The sequence below is a fragment of the Ursus americanus genome, chromosome 3 (assembly GCF_024610735.1).
Source record: "Ursus americanus isolate L20-20 chromosome 3, mUrsAme1.1.p, whole genome shotgun sequence".
Lineage (NCBI taxonomy): Eukaryota > Metazoa > Chordata > Mammalia > Carnivora > Ursidae > Ursus > Ursus americanus.
In genome coordinates, this window is record NC_142129.1 from 53,728,525 (window position 1) to 53,755,152 (window position 26,628).

At 35.3% G+C, this 26,628-nt stretch overlaps 1 long non-coding RNA gene across 1 annotated transcript in view; it reads left to right on the forward strand.

Moving 5' to 3' along the window:
• LOC148110393 (uncharacterized) overlaps positions 1–26,628 on the forward strand; it is a 122,050-nt gene that overhangs the window by 22,406 nt on the left and 73,016 nt on the right. Inside the window, exon 2 of the long non-coding RNA XR_015723946.1 lies at positions 6,275–6,386. This is a non-coding gene — a long non-coding RNA (uncharacterized LOC148110393). The remainder of the gene's footprint in view (positions 1–6,274; positions 6,387–26,628) is intronic.

The window sequence follows — 26,628 nt, forward strand, 5'->3', positions numbered from 1 at the left end:
GGAGCTATTAGTAAATGAGATAAGGCAAAAAACATGGAATAACTGGTATAAATATCAGGAAAATGCAAATTATCTCTACTTGCTAATAATATGAACATATGCCTAGAATACCTAAAGTCCATTTTTATAAATAACAATAAAATACTACAGTTATAAACAAAAAGATCTCTGCAATATCAGATGCATATAGACCACCAATTTTGAATGATCAAATATACAGAATATAAAATAAGTGCTCATTGAGTTTAATGGAACATTATAAGAGGAGATTAAAAGTAACATGCCAAAAATTCTATCAAAATGAAGCAGCTAATATGAAAAAAAGAAGTAAGCCTACTAGAAAGCAATTGAAGGTTGAAATTAGGAACTTAGAGATGGTATTCTTGTTTGGGCATAACTGAAGAAATAATTACTGAACCGGTATCTGAAGAGATTACACAGAAATATCACAAAAAGACAAATAAGAATGAAAATCTGAAAGAAATATTAAGTGACATGGAGGATAAAGTGTAAAGTTCTATATCTAAAAGTATTCTAGACAGAATAAAGATAAAAACAATATTAGCAGGGATAGTGAAATTTTATAGAATTTATTAAAGACAAAAACTCTCATATTTTGAATGTCCAAAAAATCCCTAAATATGAAAAGGCATTTCAAAGGAGAAAAAATCAGGGAAATGTAAATCTAAATTAAAATGAGATACTATTATACCAACTAAATTGTTAAAAAAAAAAAAATGTTAAAGCCTGAACATACCAAGTGTCAGTAAGAGGGGGAGCAATGAGAACTCTGATAAAGTGCTGGTGGACTCTAAGTTGATATGGCTACTCCGGAAAGCAGCTGGGCATTATCAGTAAAAATTAAAACTATATAGATACTTTGGCCTAAAAATCCTACTTTTGGAATTTAACCTACAGAAATGAAAGTACAATAGAGAATGTTCATATGTAATGTTATTTCAACATTTTTTATAGAGGCAAAAAGTGAAAGAAGAAGGGAAAGAGGAAAGCAAGCTAGTGATGACTTCTTTTATAATAGGTCCCATTCATGTAAAGTATATGCAAATGAATGCATGGAAAAGGCATGAAAAGGCTATCATATAATATCAATGGTGGTTATTTAAATCAGGGGATTGGATTGCCTTTGTATTTTATTCCTTTATGAATTATTGAAAACTTGTCAGCAAGCAGGCATTGTAAAAATGTATAATAAAAATAATAAAGGTATTTTTTCTTTCAAAAAAATAAAGAAGTAAAAAAACACACAAAAAACAAAAAACCCAAACAAACCCTGAATATCTTTTTGAGCGTAATATTATTTTATTTGCTATGTTGAAGTGAAGCGTGTTTAATTCTGTTCAACCCCTTATATAATTAAAATTGAATCTAATCTGATAAAATTAATAAGCAAACTTTAACTTGATAAATTCATAGTCATGAATCACCTTTCAAAGTCAAGAAGAATGGAAGCAAAATTTCTAAAATACTTGAATGTACCGGGAGATGGCTTTACTGGGAAAGAGAAAGCCACTTCAGAACAAAGGTTATAATCACATTCCTTGGCATCTCAAAGCCACTGATAAGTTCATTCATCAGTTCGAATGTAAGCTCCATTACAGTGTAAGTGACATAAGGCAAAGGTTTCATTTATCTTGTTCTCAGCCCTATGCCCAGTATCAAGCACAGCAGCTTCGTCATCACAGAAGCTCAATCAATATTTACTAAAGGAGTGAAAGTATTCACACATTCAAGACATAACTTTTGTGTTTTATTCCTTTGTTATTGAACATTTATTTTAAATTTCTCCCACAAGTATTTGTTTAGTGATTGCCCTGTTGAAAGAAGTTCATAATAAATATTAGATTTAGTAATAAGAACAAATACGAGTTTAGTATGTTTGTGTATCAAGCACTGTTGTAATGGTGTTATGTATACTTGCTCATTTGATCCTCACCATTAATACTACTCCCATTTTACAGATGGTAACACTGAGCCACTTAATGTGTCTAAGGTTTCATAGCTACTGAGATGCCGAGCCACGATTTGAGTTCAGGTGGTTTAGCTCCAGACTCAAGCTTTTCCTCCAGTCATATGCCTCATTTCTGAGAATACAGAAATGCCAAAAAAGTTCTAGTCCAGATCATTCAGCACTGACACACCTTGATTTTATCTTCTCTGCTAAGATTTGTGTCATGTCTGCTTGGGCAGCACAAGAGCTCTGTAGTCCATGGAGGTTATAGGTTTGGGTGGAATATAGAACAGATGTGAACAATGTACTGCACAAACCAAATTAGTGAAGATTATTACCAGAAGAAAAATCAAATGATGCTATGAATCTAAGGAGAAAAGGGGCAAAGGCCAAAGCAGAAGGCCAGAGGCAGTGTGAATGGACAGGGGTTGACTAAGGTCAGGAGGAGCAGAATAGACATGTAGGCCTATGTACGCATAGATGCAAACCAGAAGAACAACAGAGAAAAAGAACTCCGCCCAGGAAAATTGCTGGGACTTAATTGTCAGTTCTGGGTAATAGCAAGAATCAGAACAGCAAGAGACTGGAAGTAGGTATTATGGCTTCAGCAGGAACAAAGTGATGCTGAACCAAAAGTTCACTGTATGTGTTTAGCTCAAGTGAAGAATTGGCTTTGGAAAGCAAGTAGGTCTGACAGGGGACATGGAACTGAGAGGGGAGGTGCACTTGGATGGAGCATAGTGTTGAGGAAACAACAAGCAAAACATGTCTTTCTGTAGATTTAATTTTTGTTCATTTTTACTTTTTAAATATTTACTAAGTAATATACATTCACGGATAAAAAGAAAAAGTGTCCACAATTCCACCACCCAAAGACTGACCCTTGTCCAACAGGTGGAGAAGGGGGGTAGAGCTCCCCTCTCTCATCTGCATAGTGGAAAATCCACAAACTTCTAACTGCCTGGAAGCCTCGCTGCTAATAGCCTACTCTTGATCTGAAGCCTTAATGATAAGCCGTTGATTAACAGGTATTTAGTATGTAATATGTATTATATACTGTGTTCTTAGGATTAAAGTAAGCTAGGGAAAAGAAAATGTTACTAGGAAAACCCTAAGGAAAACACATTTACAGAACTGTATGGTAAAAGATCTGTATAAGTGGACCCTGCAATTCAATCTCCTGTTGTTCAAGGGTGGATTATACTTCCAAAAAGGGGTATGAAACCTCGTGTATTTAAAAAAATGCTATGAAACTTTTCAACACACAAAGTAGAAAGATAAGTGTAATGCACTCTCATGTATTCATCACTCAACTTCAACATTTTACCATTTTTGTTCCTTTCCCTCCCACATTTTACACGTGTTTACACACACAGACAAAAAAAATTGTCATGTCTCCCAGAAACAGCATAGATGTCCTTCTTTTAATTCTATAATCACCGATAAACTGGCACATTATTAAAAAATAATTTGTCATTATAGCTTCATAACATCACATTCTTTAGATATATCATGCATTGTTTACATTTTATTTATTTACATCATTTACATTTATTTATAAATATTATTTTATAAATGCTGCCCAAATATATATATACACACACATACATGCACATGATATATAAGCACACACATATATATCATAAAGCATTTATCTTCCCGCTGATGTGTGTGTGTGTGTGTATGTGTATGCACACACAAATATACTGTTACAACTATGTCCTTAGAATAAATAAACTGTTAGACATGGAATTTTGAGGTCAAAGAGTAAGTCTATTTTAAAATATTTTAATATAAAAAATATTTTAACATGTATTATCAAATTATACTCCAGAAATTTCCTACTCTTTTACACTCTTAATGGCAGTATATAGATTTATGTATTTTTCCATTGCTTCAGTAATACTCAGTAAATGAAAGACTTTGTAACTTTTTCATGTAGATTATTTTAAGTGGTCTCTTACTGCTGAAAAGTGTAATTCTTTGAATATTGCTAATATTAGACATTTCTATATTTATGAACCAATAGACACTTGCAGGGAAAATGAGGAATGTGACTATAGTTAAAAAGGCTAATTCCATGAACTACCCATCTTTTTTCATATATAGATTAGCCTTATTTGTGTATTTTTCTAGACACACTTCACAAAGGGAAAATGTACATTCCAAAACTAATGTGTACAATAGCTTATTTAATTTTCTGAGAAAGTATGAATTGCTTTAAAGGAGATTGCTAGTAAATTAAATTAACTATATTTAGCATTCAATTCCACAGCCATTGAGGTTTATATCCATTAAATATGAATTTGTACCTGAATTCATTTTCTTGCTCTGTATTGCTGTCACTTCATGATTGGCTGTTTTCCATTTTAAAAGATTTATCATTTGAGTAGGTTGGATAATGGTTTAATAGCTTACAAAACCTCAAAAACCAGCCACTGGAGCACTAAGTAAATTGCATCTCTATATAACCTAATTTCAAAAGATAAAACTATGTGATAGCAGAACGAAGTATGAAAAAATATCATCTAGTCTAATGTCTGTGTTATTTTTCAAAAGATAATTTATGACTGTCAGTGTGTTATGTTTTGAAAAGCTTTGCTATCAAAGTCAGTTGGTAGAGGGGGATTCAGCATGCTTAAATGTTTTTCTGAATAATAAAAATGCCAAAAATAGAATCTAGCAATGAAAGTCATCGGAGAGGGAGTGATGGAAAGAGGGTAGCCAGGCAAATTGCTTTATATTTTGCATAGCTGAAGAGCCAGATGGTTTAACTGGTTTTTTATTTTCAGAACCACCCACTGCAGGATTTTAACTAAGTCCCAAGTCAAATACAGTACTGCCAGATTGAATTTAACAGTGTCTAGATCAAAGCCCGTTACCTTATCCAGGCATTCCCAGGTTCCTTATTCTTCTGGTGCTGCCAGACCTGTCTGCCATCTACATTTTTATTCTGGAAATGTGTCCTTTTTATACTGGTTTAGAAACAATTTTATTTACACCGTCTTCCAGGTAGAGATGAGACAAAGGAATAGATGTGGTACGTATTTGGAAAATGTTTAACATTCCACTTTTGACTTTTCTCATGTAATCTGATACCAGTTTGGCAGTAATATTTAATCAGTTTTATCTGATTATTACATTTATTGCATTTTGAAGTATTCTATAATATCTTGCTCATCAAAGAGAACAAGAAAATTGATCCAACCAGTCAGACACTAGTGGTATATTTCACTGTTCAATTTTAGGGAATTTTTGCTCTAATAATTGTTTTTAATCATCAGTCTTACAGAATGGTAACCTTGATTAAAACACATAAATTTTTTTTAAGACAGACTCCTTGTAGAATATTTATTATATTGATAATTTCTTTTAAAATTCTTCATTCATCACTCCAAAAGAATGAAATCGTCCCTTTCCTGGTTTTGAAAATTTGTGCTATTTCTCTCTTTTTTTTCTTGCATCCCCTCCATCCTTATATTTAGCATGTTTAAATTCTGGCAAAGAATTGGAAACTAAATGGCCAAATTCCTGAGGAAAGGCTGTGCTTTTGGTATTTCCTGACCAACAGGAAACATGTTGGACCACAAATCTAGCAAGAAAAAAACAAATGGCTATTGAAAATGATCCAATCCATTTTTGTAGGCCCAAAGTCCAGAGAGAGATTCTGAGCTTCAGGTTAATATCCAAACTTCAGAATATATGTCAGAATGAAAGAAAATCCACTAGGGCTTGATCATCATCAGTTAAACCCAAAGAGATGACTGGTAAAATATATGCATAATTTCATTCCAATTGGCTAACATTGGAAGTTTTTATGAGGTTGAGTCACTTTTCTAAGGAATTTTGCAATAAACCAGTTTTATGTGAGAACGTCATGAAGGAATTGACTTTGGCATCTGCTTTCTTTTCGGTTTCTATCTCTTCTCATATCTTCTTTAAGGGATCTGCCTTGGATTTGCCCAACTAGCTTTCTTTGCTTCAATTTCCTTTTTATAGGCCACTGGCATCTTGGGTCTCTGGCATAGCTCTCACTCCAACTCACCCAGCTTGGTGCATCAAACAACACTACCCTACTCTGACCTCCCCATTTGGGCACCTTCCAATGTAGCCATATTTGCCCTGGAATATAGCAACTACAACAGCTTTAAAAATATCAGGCTTGGAATAATTTTGCTGACTCAGTTCAGCAAAGAAATAGCATTTCCATTATCAAAGTATTCCATGTTCTACTACACTTTGGGATGAGAAAAAGGCACGAACACGGGGTCTTAAACTAACCATGTTGTTTCATTTTACATATAGAAAGAAGAGCTCCATGAGCCTGAGATACTGCTCAACCTAAGTGAGACAAGAATTAGCTTTTGGCTTTTGGATATAAGCCTTGGCCCTGCATTGCACGGCCCTACTGAACAAAGTAAGTGTGACAGTTTTATCTCCATTCATTCCAACCCTGAATTACCTGTATTTTTTACATTTATAGATTCAGAAAAAAATTATCCCAAACTTACATTTAGCTATATCTAACTTTTAAGAGAAGTAATAGTGAAAAATCAAATGGTATGACCATGGGTTACAAACTTACTGGTTAAGAAATTAGGCTCTGAAGTAACAGAATTGAATATGTTATTTCCACCATCTACTAGTGGTGTCACATGGAGCAAATCAGTTAATCTCATTTAATTTCTACGTATCTACTGATAAAACCTGTATAACAGCAGCTCTTAATTATTGTAGTATTAAATAAGGTGATCCATATGAAGACTTAAAAGCATGGCCTTCTTATGTGCTAGAGTTTTAATAGAGTTGGTAGGCTGGGGGAATTGGAGTGAATTACGATTACCTTGTCTTACTCTACCTTCTTGGCTCCCATGCCCCATCCTGGCTTTCACTATGAATTGTCAAAAGTGGGTCATGAATGGCAGTGTTTGTAAATCTCTTGACTTGGATCTTTCTTTCACTCTAATGGGCTTTGTTGAGAGTGCTTTAAACTTCTCTGTCATTCATTAGAGTACTGTCAAATGCTTCAAGTTCTCATTTTTTTTGCATCTGACCAATATTTGGTAATCATCTTTTTTGCTTTGTGTGTGTGTGTGTGTAGTACAGAACATATGGCTTTTCCTTCTATGGAATTAATCTATAATTTTTGTTCTATCCTTTTCCTGTCACCATTTTCTCGTTGATTGTTCTCTTGATGAGAGCTTAGATTCTCTTCCTTCTTAGAATCATGCATGTAAAATCTTTTCTTTTCAATATACTTTTACTCATTGTGTTTTAAAGCATTCATTTTCTGCAATAAATCTTATTAAACATTCTTTGATTCTCTTCATCTTTTCCTTGGTCATGACCATTAGCTAGCAAAAATTCTTTTTCTCAAAAGGAAAAAGACAGCATATACCACAAACTATAACCTAGTGACTTATCTCAGAAAGATTCTAGAGTACATTATAAAAGGATAGTTTTTGAGCAGTAAAAAGAAAAGTCATGAAGAATCAGCATGTATTCAGAGCAAGTCATGGTAGATATAATTCATTTCTTTCCCTGATAGGATTACTAAATAGATGGTCAGTAGATGTATTAATCATGACATATCTGGGCTTCAATAAGCAATTTAATGAGATTTCTCAAGATATTCTTTTTTTAAAAAATACTTAATTTTTAGAGCAGTTTTAGAGCAGTTCAATAAAATTGAGAGGAAAGTCCAAAGATTTCTCATATACCCTTGCCTGCACACATGTATATCCTTCCTCATTATCAATGTCACTCACCAGAATGGTACATATTTTACCAAGGATAACGTATATTGACAAATCATCACCATCCAAAGTCCATTGTTTACCCGAGAGTTCATTCTTGGTGTTGTAACTTTTATGGATTTGTGCAAATATACAATGATACATATCCATCATTAAATACCCTACAAAGTATTTTCAGTACTCTAAAAATCCTCTGTGCTCTGCCTGTTCATCTCCACAGCAACCCTTCTCCCCTACTGGAAACCACTGATCTTTTTATTGTCTCCACATTTCTGACTTTTCCAGAATGTCATATGGTTGGAATCTTATAATATGTAGCCTTTTCAGACTGGCTCCTTTCACTTAATAATATGCATATAAGTTTCTTTCATGTCATTTCGTGGTTTGATAGCTCATTTCTTTTTAGCACTGAATAATAATATTCCATTGTCCAGATATATCACAGTTTATTTATCCATTGAGGTAATGAAGGACATCTTGGTTGGTTCCAAGTTTTGACAATTATGAGTAAAGCCACTATAGACTGTGTGCAAGTTTTTGTGTGGTCATAAGTTTTTAATTCCTTTGGATAAATACCAAAGAATATGATTGCTGGATTATATTGTAAGAGTATATTATAAGAGTAAGAAATTGCCAAATACCTTTCCAAGTGGTTGTGCCATTTTGCATTACCACCAGAATTGTATGAATTTCTGTTGCTCCACATTCTTGCTAGTATTTGATGTTGTCAGTGTTTAGGACCTTTGCCATTCTGATAGGTATATATTTGTATCTCACTGTTCTTTAATTTTCATTTCCCTGATGACATATGATGTGGAGCATCTTTTCATATGCTTATTTGACATCTGTAGTTTGTCTCTGATGAGCAGTCTATTAATGTCTTTTGTTCATTTTTTAATCAGCCTGTTTCTTGTTGAATTTAAGAGTTCTTTGTATATTTTGGATAACAGTCCTTTAGCAAGTGTGTCTTTTGCAAATATTTTCTGCCAGTTTATGGTTTGTCTTCTCATTTTCTTGTTATTGTGTTTCACCAAGCAGAAGTTTTACATTTTAATGAAGTCCAGCTTATTAATTCTTTCCTTCATAGGTTGTATCTTTGGTGTTTTATCTAAAAACAAAAAATGTTATCTAGGTTTTCTACTGTGTTATGTCCTAGGAATTTGATATTTTTGTGTTTTACATTTATGTCTGTGATCCACTTTGAGTCAGTTTTTATGAAGGCTGGAAGGTCTGTGTCTAGAATCACTTTTTTTGCATGCAGATGTCCAGTTGTTCCAGAACCATGTATTGAAGAGACTGTCTATGCTCCATTGTATTGCCTTTGGTCCTCTGTCAAAAATCAGTTGATTATATTTAGTGGACTTATTTCTAGGCTCTCCATTCTGTTCCATAGATCTATTTGTCTATTCTTTCAATATGAATGCCAGCAACAATACCACACTGTCTTGATTACTGTGGTTATAGTAAGTCTTGAAGTCAAGTAGTGCCAGTCCTCCAACTTTGTTCTTATTCTTCAATATTGTGTTGGCTATCCTGGGTCTTTTGCCTCTCCATCTAAACTTTAGAATTAACTTGTAGGTGTCTTTAAAATTCAGATTATTTATAGGTCTAATATCTAGGGATAAATTTAACCAAGGTGGTGAAAGAGTTGTATTCTGCTTAGCATTATCTCCTCCAGTCCCATCCATGCTTTTGCAAATGTTGTGAAATCGTTCTTTTTGATGGCTGAGTAATATTCCATTGTATATAGGGACCACATCTTCTTAATCCAGTCATCTGTTGAAGGGCATCTTGGCTCCTTCCACAATTTAGCTATTGTGGACAATGTTAAGTGAAATAAGTCAAGCAGAGAAAGACAATTATCATATGGTTTCACTCATTTATGAAACATAAGAAATAGTAGGAAGATTGGTAGGAGAAGAAAGGGAAGAAGGGAGGGGGGTAAACAGAAGGGGGAATGAACCATGAGAGACTATGGACTCTGGGAAACAAACTGAGGGCTTTAGAGGGGAGGGGGGTAGGAGATTGGGATAGGCCAGTGATGGGTATTAAGGAGGGCTCGTATTGCATGGTGCACTGGGTGTTATATGCAAGTAATGAATCATGGAATGTTACATCAAAAACTAGGGATGTACTGTATGGTGACTAACATAACATAATAAAAAATTATTACTAAAAAAAAGAAAAAGAGTTGTATTCTGAAAACTACAAATCATTATAGGAAATTTGAAAAGACCTAAATAGAAAATACCTCATGTTCATGGATTCAGACATACATCATCAGGATGGCAAAAGTACTTAAAATATTCTTCAGATATAGTGCAATCCTTATCAAAATTTCAGTAGCCTTGTTGAAGAAATGGAGAAAGATATCCTCAGATTCATAACAAATTATAGGGATCTTGGAATGGCCAAAACAATCTTGAAAAAGAACAAAGTTAGAAGACTCACACTTACCAATTTCAAATCTTACTACAATGCAACAGTAAACAAAACAGTATGATATTAACATAAAGATAAACATCTAGACCAATAGAATAGAGTTGGTGGTCCAGAAACAATTGTATACATCTATGCTCAATTGATTTTTGGCAAGAACGCCAAGACCATCAGTGGTTAAAGAATAGTTTCCTCGATAAGTGATGGTGAGATCATTGTATACCACATGCAAAACAATGGAGTTGGATCCTTACCTCACAGCATATAAAAAATTAACTGAAAATGGATCAGTAAGTTAAATATAAAAGATAAAATTATAAAACTCTTTATATGAAAATATAGGGATAAATCTTCATGGCCTTGCATTTGGTAATGAATTCTTAGATATGACACCAAAAGTAACAAAAGAAAAAATAAATTGGACCTTATCAAAATTAAAAACTTTTGTGTATCAAGGGAACTATCAAGAAAATAAAAATACAACCCACAAAATGGAAGAAAATATTTGCAAATTCTGTATCTGATAAGAGTTGAATATCTAAAATATACAAAGATCTTACAGTGCAACAAGAAAAAAACCCAAACAACCCATTTAAATAACAGACAAAGAACTTAAGTAGACATCTTTCCAAAGAAGACGTATAGCCAATGAAGCATATGCAAAAATACCCAACATCATTCGTCATTAGAGAAATGCAAATCAAAACCTCAATGAGCTACCACTTTACACCCACAAGGATGGCTATAAGAAATAAAAGGAAAATAACAAGTGTTGACGAGGATATGGAGAAACTGGTATCCTTGTACATTGATGATGGTAATAATAAAGTAGTTCTGTGAAAAACAGTTTGATGTTTCCTCCAAATGTTAAACATGGAATAACCATATCATCTGCGTATTCCAGTTCTGGATATATTCCCAAAAGAACTGAACACAGGTACTCAAACAAGTCCTTGAATATATAGCCAAAATGTAGGAAACAACCCAAACATCAGTGCCTAAATGGGAAAAAAAAATTGTGGTATGTATATATATAATGGAATATTATTCAGTTGTGAAAAAAGAATGAAATACTAATACATTCCACAATGTGGGTAACCCTAGAAAACTTTTTGTAAGTGAAGGAACTGAGACACCAAAGGTCACATATTGTGGGATTCCACTTATATGAATTACCCAGTATAGACATATCTATATAAACAGTGATCAGATTGGTGGATAGCAAGACCTGGAGTTGGGGAAGAAGGTCAATGGGGAATAATTGCTTAACGTGTATGGGGTTTTATTTTGGAGTAATGAAAATATTTTGAAACTAGATAAGGTGGTGGTTGCAACATTGTAATGTACTAAGTCTCACTGAATTGTTCACTTTAAAATGATTAATTTTATGGTCCATAAATGTAACCTCAATAAAAAAATAAAATTTAAATTTCAAAAAATGGAGTTACACTCTTTTGTGCACTAGGCTATTCATTACAGTTCTGAGTAGGAGTGGTGTGTAGGGATACTTCTGCTTTGTTCCTAATCTTAAAGGGGTAAGCATGTGTGTCACCATGAAATAACATGTTAGCTATAGCATTTTTTGTTGAAGTTTTTAATCAAGTTGAGAAGTTCTCCTCTATTCCTAGTTTTCCAAGAGTTTTTGTTTGTATGCTTTGTTTTAATGAATGGATATTGGGTTTATACAGTGCTGCTTCTTTATTAGTTAATATGGTCACATGTATTTTTTTCTTTGGCCTGTTGATATGAGGGATTATATCGATAGATTTTCAAATGTTAAACCAACTTTGTGTACCTAGTCATGGTATATAACTCTATATACATTACTGGACTCAATTTGGTAATGTTTTGTTGAGGAATTTTGCATCTATGTTTATTAGAAATATTGGCCTCTTGTTCTCTTTTCTTGTAATGTCTCTTTATGGTTTTGGTATTGGATGATTCTGACCTCATAAAATGAGTTAGGAGGTATTCTCCCTGCTTCTACTTTCCATAAGGGCTTTTGTACATGTGGTATCATTTTGTCTTAACTGTTTGGTAGAATTTACCAGTGAAACCATCTGGACCTTTGTTTTCTTTTGTAAGGTTAGTAATTATTACTTCAGTCTTTAATAGATGTAGACCTACTTAGATTGTTTCTCCCTGTGTGGGTTTTAGTAGTTTGTTTTTCAAGGAATTGGTCCATTTCATCTAAGTTACCAAATTTTTTGGATTTTGATTTGTTGATCATATTCTTTTATTTAAATTTCAGTAGTAATGGCCATCTCTTTTATTTCTGATATTGTTAAATTGTGTCCTTTTTATTTTCTTGGTTGTTCTAGCTAGAGGTTTTTGTTTTATTGGTATTTTCAAAAAATAGTCTTGGGATTTATTGCTTTTCTCCATTGTTTTTTATCAATTCCATTTATTTCTGTTCCAGTTTTTAACATTTTTTTCTGTTTATTTTTTATAAAGATTTTATTTATTTATTTATTTGAGAGAGAGAGAGATAATGAGAGAGAGAGAGCACGAGCAGCAAGAAGAGGGAGAAAAGTGGGGCTCAATCCCAGGACCCTGGGATGATGACCTGAGCCAAAGGTGGTCAGGCTTAACCAACTGAGCCATCCGGGCACCCCTTCACTTTATTTTTAATTTGCTTTTCCTCTCTAGGCTCCTAAAGCAGAAGTTAGATTTTTTTCTTTTAGATCGTTCTTCTTTTATAGCATGTGCATTAAATGTTATAAATTTCATATTAAGCACTACTTTGTTGCATCCTACAACTTTTGATAAGTTGTATTTCATTTAATTAAAAATACTTTTAAAATTTTTTCTGAGCCTTCTTCTTTGACCCATGTTATTTAGAAATACGTTGTTTAGACTCCAACAATTTGGATTTATTCCAGCTTTTATTACCAATTGCCATTCCATTAGCGACTAAGAACATACTTTTTGTGATTTCTATCTTTTAAAATTTGTTAAGATGTGTTTTATAGTCCAGAATGTGGTCTGTTTCAGTGAATATCCCATGTTCACTTAAAACAAAAGTATATTCTGCTATTGTTTGATGGGGTATTCTATAAATGTCAATTACATGAAGTTGATTGATAGTGCTGTTCAGATCATCTATACCCTTACTGATTTTCTGCCTGCTTGATATATCAATTACTGACAAAGGGGTTTGAAGTCTGTAACTTTAATTATGGATTTGTCTATTTCTACTTGCAATGCTATCAGTTACTGCCTCGTGTATTTTGACACTTAAGTTCTTAGATGGGTACAAAGTTAGGATTATCGTGTCTACTGTATCTACTTAGAAAAGTGACACCTTTATCATCATGTGATACCCATATTTATCCTGATAATCTTCATTATTCTAACATCTGCTTTGTCTGAGATTAATACAGCTATTTCATCTGGGTTTTGATTAGTGTTAATATGTATAGTGTTCTTTCCCAGTCACTTTACTGTTAACCTATCTGAGAATTTGCATTTAAATTTGGATCCTCAGACAATATATAATTGAGTCCTGGTTTTTTTTAAAGATTTACTTATTTATTTTAGAGAGAGAGAGCATGAGTGGGAGGGGCAGAGGGAGAGGGAGAGAGAATCTCAAGCAGACTCCACACTGAGTGCCACATGGACCTCAATCTCATGATCCTGAGATCAGGACCTAAGCCCAAACCAAGAGTCAGTTGCTTAACTGACTGCACCACCCAGGTGTCCTGGGTCCTGTTTTTTTTAATCCACTCTGAAAATTTCTGCCTTTTCATTGATATGTTTAGACAATTCACTTTTGAAGTGATTGATAGAACTGTATCAATAATTTACAATTGTTTTCTATTTGTTGCATTTGTTGTTTCTCCCCACCTTATCACTTTTAAAACTTCTGTTGTTCCAAATGAGAATTCAGTGATTCCATTTTATCTTTTCTCTTAGTGTATCAGTTATACATCTTTTAAAGTTTTTTTAAAGGTTGTCCTACACTTTACAATATACACTTTAAGTCAACTTTCAAATAATACTGTATCAATTCACATGCAGTGCACTTACCTTAGAGTATTTCCAATTTCTTCTTCCCATCTACTGACACTGCTCATTCATTTAATTTGTCCATGACCTATCATCACCCAATGTTTGTTATTATTTTTGCTTTAACCAACAGTTCTCTTTTAGATCAATTATAAAAAGGAAGAATATAACGTTTTATTTTCCCTTTATATATTCCTTCTCTGATGTCCTGCCTTTAAGTTGATTTTCCTTTTCATTCCGAAATCTACCTCCTTGCAATAATAGCTAAAATTGATAGACTATTTACTAAGTGCTAGCACTCTTCTAAGAACTTTTTATTAACCCACTCAATCCTCTCAAATACCTGTGAGTTGGCTTCTCTTGTTGTTCCCATTTTACAGTGTAAAGAATCTTGACACAAGACATTTATGTAAATTGCTAGACCTTAAGAAGCAAAGGCAGATATAAACCTGAGTGGTCCAGAGCTAGAATCCATGTCTTTAAAAATGCCACACTCTCTGGGGGCACCTGGGTGGCTCAGTCGGTTAAGCATCTGCCTTCAGCTCAGGTCAGATCCCAGGGTCCTGGGATCAAGTCCTGCATTGGGCTCCCTGCTCAGCGGGGAGCCTGCTTCTCCCTCTCCCCACTGCTCATGCTCTCTCTCTCTCCCTCTCTCAAATAAATAAAATCTTTTTAAAAATAAAAATGCCACTCTCAGAGTCCAAGAGCCTAATCACCCTCAGCCTGGACAATCACAGTCCTCTTTAAAGGGGGCATATCACCATTTGCTCCAGCACCTATTCGTTGGATTTCTACTCTGCAGCCAGATTAAGGTCTTCAAGATACATACATTTTCATTCCAACCCACTATTTAAAACCTTTTAATGGTTTCCATTGTTTTTAGGATAAAAATGAAATTTTTTTCATTATTTTCAATGTTTCTCCCTGGCGGAATCCTTCTCCAGCTTCCTGACTAGAACAAATTCCCTGTAGCGTGTATTAGTGTATTATTAACCCCCAATCCCATCCTGTCCTGAGTTCACCTGCAGCTGCAGTGGACAGTTTCTGTACATGTGGTCTCTTACTCAAGTGCCTGTGTCTTTCTGCTTCTCTGCCCCAGAGTACCCTGAAGTTGCCTAGAATTTAATGCCTCTGCAGCAAACCTCAACCAAAGAATAGTTGGTTGATAAATACTTCAGTTCCCCCATAAATGAGTGGGACACCTTTGACATGTGTTCCACAGAGTCCTTTAGTCCTTTAAAAAGTCTCTGAGATGAATGGGTTTCAATTACCCACAGAGGTAGTCCACTCATGAAGGAGCTCTTCATTAAACTTTTCCCTTCCCTAGGTCACTTTTCTCTACTACCTCCCATAATGTCCTGAGATCAACCCCCAAAATAAACTATCTGCATCTGAGAATCTGAGACCGTTTCTCAGAGTCAGTTTTTGGAAGAGCTCAAAATATGGCATCTCCTTAGTTTACCCTCTCACACTACTGCATATCTTTGTTTCATAGCATATTCAGAATTGTATTCATATGGGTGGACAGAAAGAGGCTTGGAATAGTGTTAACTAAATTTTTTGGAGGGTAGAATTTTTACTTTTAGTATTGTTTTCTTGTATAGACATCATAATTTTAATAAATGTCAATGGCATAAAATTTTTTCAGGAACCATAAAAATTAATAAAATGATGCAGTTTGCTTTTAATAAGAATTTCTATAATTTCTATAGAATGTAAACTTCTAACTTAAATGACTTTATTTTTTTATTTTTTTAAAAGATTTTTTATTTATTTGACAGAGATAGAGACAGCCAGCGAGAGAGGGAACACAAGCAGGGGGAGTGGGAGAGGAAGAAGCAGGCTCATAGTGGAGGAGCCTGACGTGGGGCTCGATCCCGTAACGCCGGGATCACGCCCTGAGCCGAAGGCAGACGCTTAACCGCTGTGCCACCCAGGCGCCCCAAATGACTTTATTTTTTATGACCTACTTGTCCACTTTCTTATTCATATACTGATTGAGGGAAATGGCTTCATTTTTTTTTCTACTAAGTGACACTATTTAATTACCACACACCTAAAGAGGGTTCCCTGACTATTCTTTTATGAGGTTTTCCTGAAGTAGAAATTGAAAAATGCAGGTGGCTAAGGAGATAGTATTTTCTGACACTTTAATTTTTCTTAAAATAGACTTAACATGTCATTTGGTCTGTATAATGAAGTCTAAATTAGAAAGCAACTAATTATCTTGGTGTCTGTATTTTAGAGTTCAGCCATTAGCACTTTATGGCCACTTTTTGATGCTATAAACAAACATTTCAAAGAGGAAGGAATGCAGCTATATTTAGGTAGAGTGGTATTGAAGTGTGGCCCTCAAGCTAATATGAGATTAATGGCTTTTCCTCCTCCTACTTCTTCTAAGTAAAAGTAGGAAATGGAAAGAATTTAATCCAGCCAGCGTGACCCCAACAGAAACTCGGAATGCCATTACAGCTAAATTATCTGTTGGTGGCTGTGTTATCTTTGCCACTGATAAGAACGTCACACATAAATCCTTGCTTTTTAAAATAAAATGTTTCAAGAGAATAAGCTCACTGTGAGCTTCAAAGAATAGGTGTTTATGGATCACAGACTTCTAAAATCACTTTTTAATTAATAGAAAATACAAGCCTCCTTTGGCTAACAATGGTTTGCTGAAGCCATGGAAAAACTTTCCTATTCATTTGGGTCCTAAAAGATTAATTCATAATAAATCACTAACAGTATTATATTATGAAAGAATCTCTGGAGTCAGAAGATATGGGTCTGGTAATAAATCAAATGCATTTTTCTTCTATTCAATTTTTAAAGATTAAAAATTTTAATATTTTATGTTGGGAGAGATTGGGACAATAAGAACACTCATGAATTTCTAGGGGCCTTATACACATTGGGAAAACCTTAGTGTGCATCACTTCTATTTAGAATTATTTATCTTAGAACGGTAAATATGTTGGATCTTTGACATCAGACATCTGCAGTTCTTTGGAAGGAGCTAGATTAATACTATATTTTTGTCCAACATAAAATCATTTAAGTGGGAATAGGAAGCCAGTGAAGGAGAATGGGTGTAACAAGAATATTAATTCTAAGAATTTCAATGGAAAAAAATCATGACTACCACTATTTGTGCTCAAATGAAACACGAAGAGAAAGTGATGATATAATGAATGAAACATTCCTACATTGGGAGTCAGGAAAGTTGGTTTCTAGCCCTAGTTTTTCCATGAACTATATAACTCTATGTGAGTACTATGACTTCCATGAACCTCAGTTTCTTTCTCTAAGTAAATAATTTATACAATGCATTAGTTTCCTATGGCTGTGGTATCAAATACACAAACTCCATGGCTTAGAACTATAGGCATTTGTTCTCTCATAGTTCTGAGGGCCACAAGTCCGAAATCAGTTTCACTGGGTCAGAATTAAGTTAGCAGAGCCACACTCCCTCTGGAGACTCTAAGGGAGAGTTCATTCCTTGCCTCTCCCAGCTTCTGATGGCTGCAGCTGCTTGTGGCTTGTAGCTGCATACTCCAATCTCTGCCTCCATCTGCACATTGACTTCTTTTTGTTTGTTTTTAAGTTTTCATTTAACTTCCAGTTACTTAACATACAGTGTAATATTTGTTTCAGGTGTATAATTTAGTAATTGAATGAATACTCACACTGACTTCTAATACCTGTGTGTAGTGTATGTACAATCTTACTCTCTGTTTTATAATGATACATGTGATGGCATTCGGGGCTCCCCAGATAACTCAGGACAGTCTCCACATTTCAAGATCCTTTAATTTAATCAGATCTATAGAGACCGGCCTTTCTTCCTCCCTCCCTCCCTCCCTCCCTCCCTCCTTCCCTCCCTCCTTCCTTCCCTCCCCTTCCTTCCCTTCCTTTCCCTTCCTCCCTTCCCTTTCCTTCCTCCCCTCCCTCTCTCTCTCTCTCTTTCTTTCTTTCTCTCTTTCTCTCTCTCTCTCTCTCTCTCAGTGTGTGTACACATGCGCAGGCCAGGGATGGAGAGGGGCAGAGGGAGAGAGAGAATACCAAACAGGCTTCGTGCTGAGTATGGGATCATGACCTGAGCTGAAATTGAGAGTTGGACGCTTAACCAACTGAGACCCAAGGTGCCCCAAGACCTTTCTTCCAAGGGTAACATTTATAGGTTCTAAGAATTAGAAAGTAGATATTGTTTAGGAGACTTTTTTTTTTTTCTTACTACACACCAGTTAGCTCACAAGATTCAGGTTTTAATTCAGTAACTCTTTAGGGAGGAGCCTTTTTTTATTCTTTAATTTCATGGAGTCCTAGTGACAGAATAAGAAATTTAAAAGAGCTGCTCAGCTCTTTCCACCCAGTATTCTATTTCTGACAAAAGACATGGATGTGGGTATTTTTTCTATAAAAATTTAATTTACTCCTTTAGTTATACCAAAGAACATTTTAAAGGGGCATTCTAAAACCTATTCTTTCAGAGGAAGCTGTGTAGAAAACCCATCAAGTATCTAAGTAAAAAGCATTTTAAAAATAAAAGTAATGAAATGTTTTTGCCATTTTTGTTACAGATCTGAAACTCATGAGAGCACAAAGATTAGGAAAGGACCATAATATGTTTTGACAACAATAGAGAGCCCCCTAATAACTGCCAAAATGAAATACACTAGAATAAATTATGAGATTTAGGCCTTTGTTTCAGTTTCAAAAAAATGCAACTGCAGCAAATCAATAAAAATATTATCTTTGTATAGGCTCTTTTGCTTTCATGGCAACTAAGAATACTGGAAATGGAAAATTTGGTTGCATCATACACTTTCAAAATCAATCTCTCTGAGGTCAAATAGAGAAATCACTCCCGGAAGTGATTCCCTGAGATTTTTCCAGACAATGTGACTATGGATGAGGTTGGAGTCAATAGGGATTCAATAGACCATTCAAAACTATAATGCAGGTAGAGTAAGGATTCCATTAATCATCCAACTGGACTCTGAACACAGGGCAAAGGAAGTGAGATCTAATGCTTATCACACTCAGTCTTAGACTTCGGAATGGTTTAAAGTAATTGTCATGAAATACAAATTTTTAAAAATTAAATAGCATTCCACTACCACCACAATCATCACAAACTTGGAATAATAAGCCATTATTCTTACATGTGAGAAATACATCTCACATTCTGAAGAAAAGCATCTAACATTCTATATAACATTCTATCCTTCCTCCCCCACAGACTCTTCAAAGTCTTAAACAATAAACATTCATTCATTAAATATTTATAGAATGACACTTCTACAGTATTGAAAACACTTGGGATAGTTAGACTTTATTTTTTCCTTACAAATTCCCAACTAATCAAGGTAGACAAATGAAAAAATGATGACCTTAAAATTTTTTGTGTCATGAACAGTTATGAACAGAGAGACATAATTGGTTAAGTCTGTTGGGGAAAAGTAATATATGTAATATATATATACATATGTTATATGGGGAGAATATTTCAGTTGAGGGATAGGGTGTGAGTAATGCAGAGTTTGAAGATATAAGGTAGCAAGGTAACAGTATGTTTCTTCCTTGAATATTGGAGTTAAGGAAGAGATTTAAAAAGGGGAGCTGAATTTTCAATGCTAAGGAGAAAATTTGAAAGTCTCACATCAAACGAACATCTAATAAAACAAAATATGAAGTTACTTATTGAATATAATAGAAAAGGAAACTAGATTGATGTTTGGAAAAACGTGGAATGATTTTACCCAGTGAGCAATGGAGTCCATGTGCAATGGAAATATAGACAACAAAATCCATGGAATGTGAAAAAAAATACTAAATAGTAAATAAGGACCCAACTTGGCAGTTTCAACTATATAGCAGAAAACAATAGAATTAGTCATAACTAGCCAATGCATTAGAATATATGAGATACATACTAGAGATTTCCCAATGCTAGAGATTGGAGAGGTTAGAAACCTAAAGGTTTGCTAATGGATGAATGAATCAGCGGCAGTAATGTGGACTTTTTCAAAATGACCAATTTTAGGACCCATCCTGGGAAAGAGAGAGGTTAAATGGGAAAGAAGGGTAAGAAGTGGAATAACAACCTGGGAGACCAGGGTGAGGTTAAGGAATTAGAAATCATAATTAACGTAGAGCCAGGTACAGTTGGTCAAAAGGATGGGGAGAAGTGAGAATGCAGGTGGTTATCAGAGAAAATAATTGCAGAGCTGGGAGGCATTTCAAGTATAGCTTTTTTATTAAATAGTTTAGACACTGAAGATAATGAAAACTGTGTAGCTAAGATAAGCAAATATGTTTATGTTTTAATCATCAAAGGTAACAGAAGCCAGAGTTGAGAGGATAATGAAGAGTCTGGCACTGAATTCATTGAAGATAGTAAAGTGCTTTCATGGAGGTCAATAGCCATTTGTAACCACTGAGGTAGGCCAGGGAATTCATTCATTTACTCCACAACTACTTATTCCCTACCCTATGCCTGGCACACTTCAGTAGTGAACAAAAATATATAGTTTGCTCTCATAGAATACACATTCTAATTGGAGAGACAGAAAGTAAACAAATGAGCAAAGGAACTAATATGTCAAATGGTGATAAGGGCTATGAAGAAAAAGAAAGCAAGGTTATTGTGCTGTAATATTTTATACTTAGGGAAGAATTCAAATAGGGGATAGCATTTGAATTTGAGGTGAGAAGGAAGAAAGCCATGCTGATATCTGTAGAAAGAGTGTTTCAGACAAAGAAAAAATCAAGTGCAGAAACACTGGAACGGGAACATGATTGGGATGTGTAACAAAGAGGCAAAGGTGATTGGTGTACAGCATGCTTAGGGGTGGAGAACAAGGTAAAGGTTGAAATAAGGGAAAAAGCAGGAGGAAGACTATATTGGGCTTTGGATTTTACTGTGAATGAAATGGAAACTTGGCAGTCTAATTGAGAGACTGTAGGAAGGGAAAGGGTGAAACCACAGAAAATGTTAGGAAAGCAATTTAATAACCATTGGGTAATTTTGGTGCCTTGGGCTAGGGTGGCATGGTAAAGATAAGAAGTAGTTGGAAACTAGATACATATTATTGAGAAATTCCTCACTGTAGGCCCCTGACCTCCCTTTTTAAAGAGCATTTACTTCAGAAACAAGTCTTACAAAGAAAAAGTCTTCTTTGAGATGTAAATCTTCTACAACCCAGAAATGTCTTTCTCAAGGACCTGGGAGAAATATCTTTGAAATCTAACTATGAGGAGGATCGCTCCCCTATCTCACATTTTCTGTGGGAATTTAGGAGCCTAACTTCAATAAGTACCAGTTATCATAACTGATGGCCTAATCACATTGACTGACCTTACCCCAATGCTTAACAATTCTTTTAGTTTCAACATAGTTGAGTGCAATCTCTCTTCCTTATTGCAATAGGCTTAAATAAGGTCTTCCTTCCTTGTTTACCTGGTCTGATGTATTTTATAGATGCCTATTAGATATTGAAGTTGAAATATTAAGATAAGACATATGCATTTGGAGTTCCAGGGAGAGGTTCAGGCTGGAAACATAAATTTAGGAATTTTCAGGATTGCAATCATATTTAAATCTGCAAGACAGAAGGAGATCACCTGGGCTAGAGGAAGGGAAGCTAGGGAGGTATGGATAAAAAGAAGATTGGTACTCTGAAGGTCAACTACAGAAATTGTTTCAAGTCACAGTGATTAACAGTATCATGATTCTGATTGGTCAAATTGGATAACAGGTAAATGGTCATTTGATAGTATCATACAGAGGTTTTTTTAACACCCTTGCCAAGAGCAGCCTTAGTGGAGTGGCAGGTATACAAGTCCGAATGGAATGGGAACAGGAGTCTATAGGAGGAAAGGAAGGAGAAACTGTGACATTAAAAGCTCTTTTTTGAGAAATGTTGCTAAAAGGAGAGCAGATAAATAATGCAGAAACTTTGAAGGGATATAGAATCAGGGGGAGCTTTCTTTAAGATGGTATATATATTATACTAATATAAATAAACCATTATAGATAAAAAATGATGATGCAAGAGAGAAAATAATCCATGGCAAGAGCAATGACCTTGAGGAGATGGGTTCCTGTACTTACGTGGATAGGTTGGCCTTAGATAGGAAAAAGGATAGTTTGTACCTTGATATTCAGACAGAGTATATGGGTATTGATGCTGGAAGATATGGTGGTAGGAGCATGTGGGGATGTTCTAATTGCTTCCACTTCCTTGATGAAATCAGAAGCATGTTCATTAGTTGAAATTGAGGTAGAAGAAGAAGATAGTGGAAGTTTCAGAGAGAAAAGAGAGTATAAAATACTTGCCCAAGAGACTGGGTGTGTAAGTGAAAATGAAGAGAGTTTGCAGGGCAACACTGAGGCCCACTTAAAGAGTGTGGTCATGAAATTAATGTGAGCACAGGTAGCACGTTGTGTAGTTTGCTACCATCAATTCATTGTCAACTGCTAGATTTCAGGAGCAAGATAAGCAGAGAGTTGAATCTAGCTAAGGTTAAGGTTGGCCATCGGGGATGGATGGAACCAAATGTTGGGCCGTAGGAACTAGGGAAGGGAAGGAAAGAAGTGAGGACTTGGGGAGAATCCAGGGCCATAAAATGCTAGCAGGAACAATTGACTAGAGGTTTTTATAGAAGCAAAAAACTTTTGAAGTCAGAGTACTCAAAGGAGAATGGATGGTTAGGAAATGGTGGTAAGATTTGATGGGTGATTCTAATTGGAATTTTTGGAGTGGGTAAAATTATTGTGAATGATGAGATTTAAGTGTGACCATGGTTGAGGTAAGATAGAGGCAAGATCAATGGAATAGAGATGCCATGTATGAGAAGTTATAAGTATGTGGAATTGAAATCACTTAGAAATAGAAGAAGAATAGTCATGAAGAGTAGACATCTGAGAACTACAGTCTCCAGGGAATTAGAGCAATTCAGAAGCCTGTAGATGGCTGAGCCAAAGAGAATTACTAGGCAGTAAACATATTGACTAGCACTATCTTCATAGAAACTGACAGTTTTAGGAAGGAGGGAGGGATTATCATATTCAAAGAGCAATGAGTAGTAAGCAGGATGCCCTTCCTGTCCTCAGGGATTGTGATACAAGACATATGAAGATGTATTGGTAGATACCTCTTCTGATGGGCAATAAATGGCTTTCAGAAGGGAGTTGTTCTACAGCTTATTACATGGATTTATTCAATGTTCTAAGAAATGTCAAACTTTAATATGGTACTTTGGAAACTATTGGATATAAGAAACATCTAAAGAGCTTGCTTTAAAATGCAGACAGATACTTGTCAGTCAGGTGATCATACCATATCACACCATAAGTGCTAGGTCTTGTTGGTCATATGTACCATTGTGTGATGAGAATGGTGCTTCACCCCAGTGATCTTCCTCCCCCAAATCCAGAACCACACTCTAATTATGAGAAAAATATCACCCAAAGTCCAATTGAGGGACATACTGTGAAACACCTGAACAGTGCTCTTCAAAATTGTCAAGGTCATCAAAAAGAGGGGAAATCTGAGAAACTGTCACAGCCAAGAGGAGCCAAAAAGCCATGATACCTAGATACAATGTCCTATCCTGGATGGGGTCCTGAAACAGAAGAAGCCCACTTGGGGGGGGGGGGAATAACTAATGAAATCCAAATGAAGTATGAGGTTTAGTTCATAATAATGTATCAATACTGGTCCATTAGTTATAACAAATGTACATAGTGATGTAAAATGTTGATAATGTGGGAGACTGAGTACAGGGCATACAGGGACTATTTGAAAATTTTCTGTAAATCTAAAACAATTCTAAAATTAAAAGTTTATTTTGATTAATACAAGTGCTTGGGAGGTAGGACAGAAGAGCCAGCATTTTAAAAACTTGAGACACAATTTATATACAATGAAATACTACAATCTTACTTGCTCCAATGAGTTTTTATGAATGCATATCAAGATAGAGAGCATCTCTCTCATTCAACAAAGCTTCCCATGCCTCTTCCCAGTCAGTATCCCGCTCCCAGAAGCAACCACTGATCTGATTTCTATAAACATAAGTTAGTTTTGCCTACTCTAGAAATCCATATAAATGTATCACATAGCATGTACTTTTTTGCATCCACTTTCTTTCAGAACATTTGTGAAATTCATCCATGACATGTATCTTCACTTATTTTTATTGCTGAGTAGATTTCCATTGTATGAAAGTGTCACGATTTATTTAAAAATTCTTCTGTTGATAAAAAATTATTTTTAATCACAGAAGTGATTCTGAAGGTGGTCCACAGATACCGTTTTGAGAAACATTACTGTAAAAAGTAGGATGCTCACTCCATTATCTCTTAGTTAATAAACCCTTCCAAGCATGAGAAGATAACTAAGTATCAAAGAACCTGCAAAATAATGTGTCAAGCCAGTCTCACTAGCCAGATAAAGCTGAAAAATTAACGACAATAGTCTCATAATGAAAAAGCAAGATATATTAGAATGTCTGCATAGATGACAGAAATAATTTGCAGCCCAGGAGGTCTCATTTGTCTTTAGTTAGTGGATGGTGTTGATCTGTTTATCAGCCTTCAGAGGCGAATGAGAACAAGGGATGAATACAGGCAGTGTGTTTCTGATGAGGCAGGAAACATCGCTGGCAATAGTGGGGCAGTTTGGCCAACACCGATGACAAGGTAATCTTTTGAGTTTCTGCAGCATCATATATTAGACATAATATGTATGTTGCACTGAGTGTTTACAGGAGTGGTGTGGGGAAGGAAACAGCCTGATGAACTACAGGGAGGAAAAAAGATGGACAGTCGGAAGGAATACACATCTGAATTCAGAAGTTAGAAGGAAACAAGGAGCTAAGGGTGCAGGCTTGTTGCTTACAGGTATCTGGGGGGCAATAATTGGGACTGAGAACGCAAATGATATTCTGAATAGGTAAAAAGAGGCTGCTGCTGAACCTCATGCTTAGAATGTATACTACATGGCAGTAAGCTTCTTCAGTTCCCATAGAGACTCAGATTCTCCAGCCCTGACAAAGCATTTGGGACTACCTTCCACAGCGTCATGAGAAATGCAAGAATGAATTGAAATCTGTTTGCACTCTTTCCATATCCACTGATGGCAATTTCTCCCTTGTGTGTATTTTCTCTTTTGCTTGTTCTCATTATCTCTTTGTTCTCTTCTTTTGTTTGGACATTTCATCTTGTAAATATCCTTTCATTTTACATTTTTACTCTCTAATATTTCTAAAGCTTATGTTGGTATTTAAATGAAAATTATATTTAGCGTTTTAAAGTGGATTTGAATGAATTAGAAAGTGCAAAAGGCCTATGCCATCAGAGAAATGATCCAAATGGTTTTAAAAGAGCATTGCCCTCATCCAGCAGTATAGCAGCCTGAATCTGGAATAGGCATACCTAGATTGAGCTCAATCCCTGTGGAAAAACCTATGTGCCTTTCCCCGAATTTCACAAGGAACTTGGTTGGTGAGAATCAGTCAGGATTAGCCAGCCTTGCTTTCCGGAAAGCCTGTGATCTCATTTGATTTGCTGTTTAGATTGGCTGCAAAATGCCCCCAAGATTATTTGATGGTTTAATGCAAGGCCAATTGTTATACTGTAATAATTTGGTGTCCGATAATTTGTGCTATTCCACATAAGCCTTTGTCTGGCACCCTGGATTCAAGTGTAATTCTTATGTAACTGGAAATAAAAATCCCCAAAACCTAGAGGTTATATAGTCACTGAGATAATTATAATTATTGGGAAAATTGAGACTAATTTGCCTAAGAAATATGAACCACATCTCGAGTCAAACTTTTCTGTGACTTAACATTCAGCTCAACAAATCCTCACTTTTTGAATACAATGATCGTCTGCATGTGCATTGCTACTGTGGCCGTGGATGTGTGGGGCTCAGGATTTCTTAAAATCTCTGACCATGACAGGACTGGAAACTATGCCGTAAGACTATGCCTTAGCTTGGGAGTTGGTTGTTTTCTTCAGCCTTTGTGCTGCAATTAGGACATCGTACCTCCTTTGCTACAGCTCTGAAGTGTTTAGCTGAGAAGACCTATTTCATTCTTAAGAATGAAGAGTCAGGAGCCGGACTTGGGTTGGGTTCAAATCTCTCCCTGCTATTACCTTTGTAAATGCCCTGGGAATGTTTTTAAGCATTCTGGGTCTCATTTGCCTTGTCTTTAAAGTGGGAGATCAAAAAAATATACACAAGTAGTATGCAACATTCATAGAATTGTTTTGGTGATTGAATGAATTTTACCTGCAAAGCACTTGAACTGGTCATAGAACGGAGCAAGGGCCTACCACGTGTTAGCCATTAGTGTTTTTATTGCTTTTATTATTTTTTTTCTTTCTATCCCTTGCAGGTTAGTGGGCAGGATGTTTTTGATTAGTGATTTTAGTCTTATTTAGAA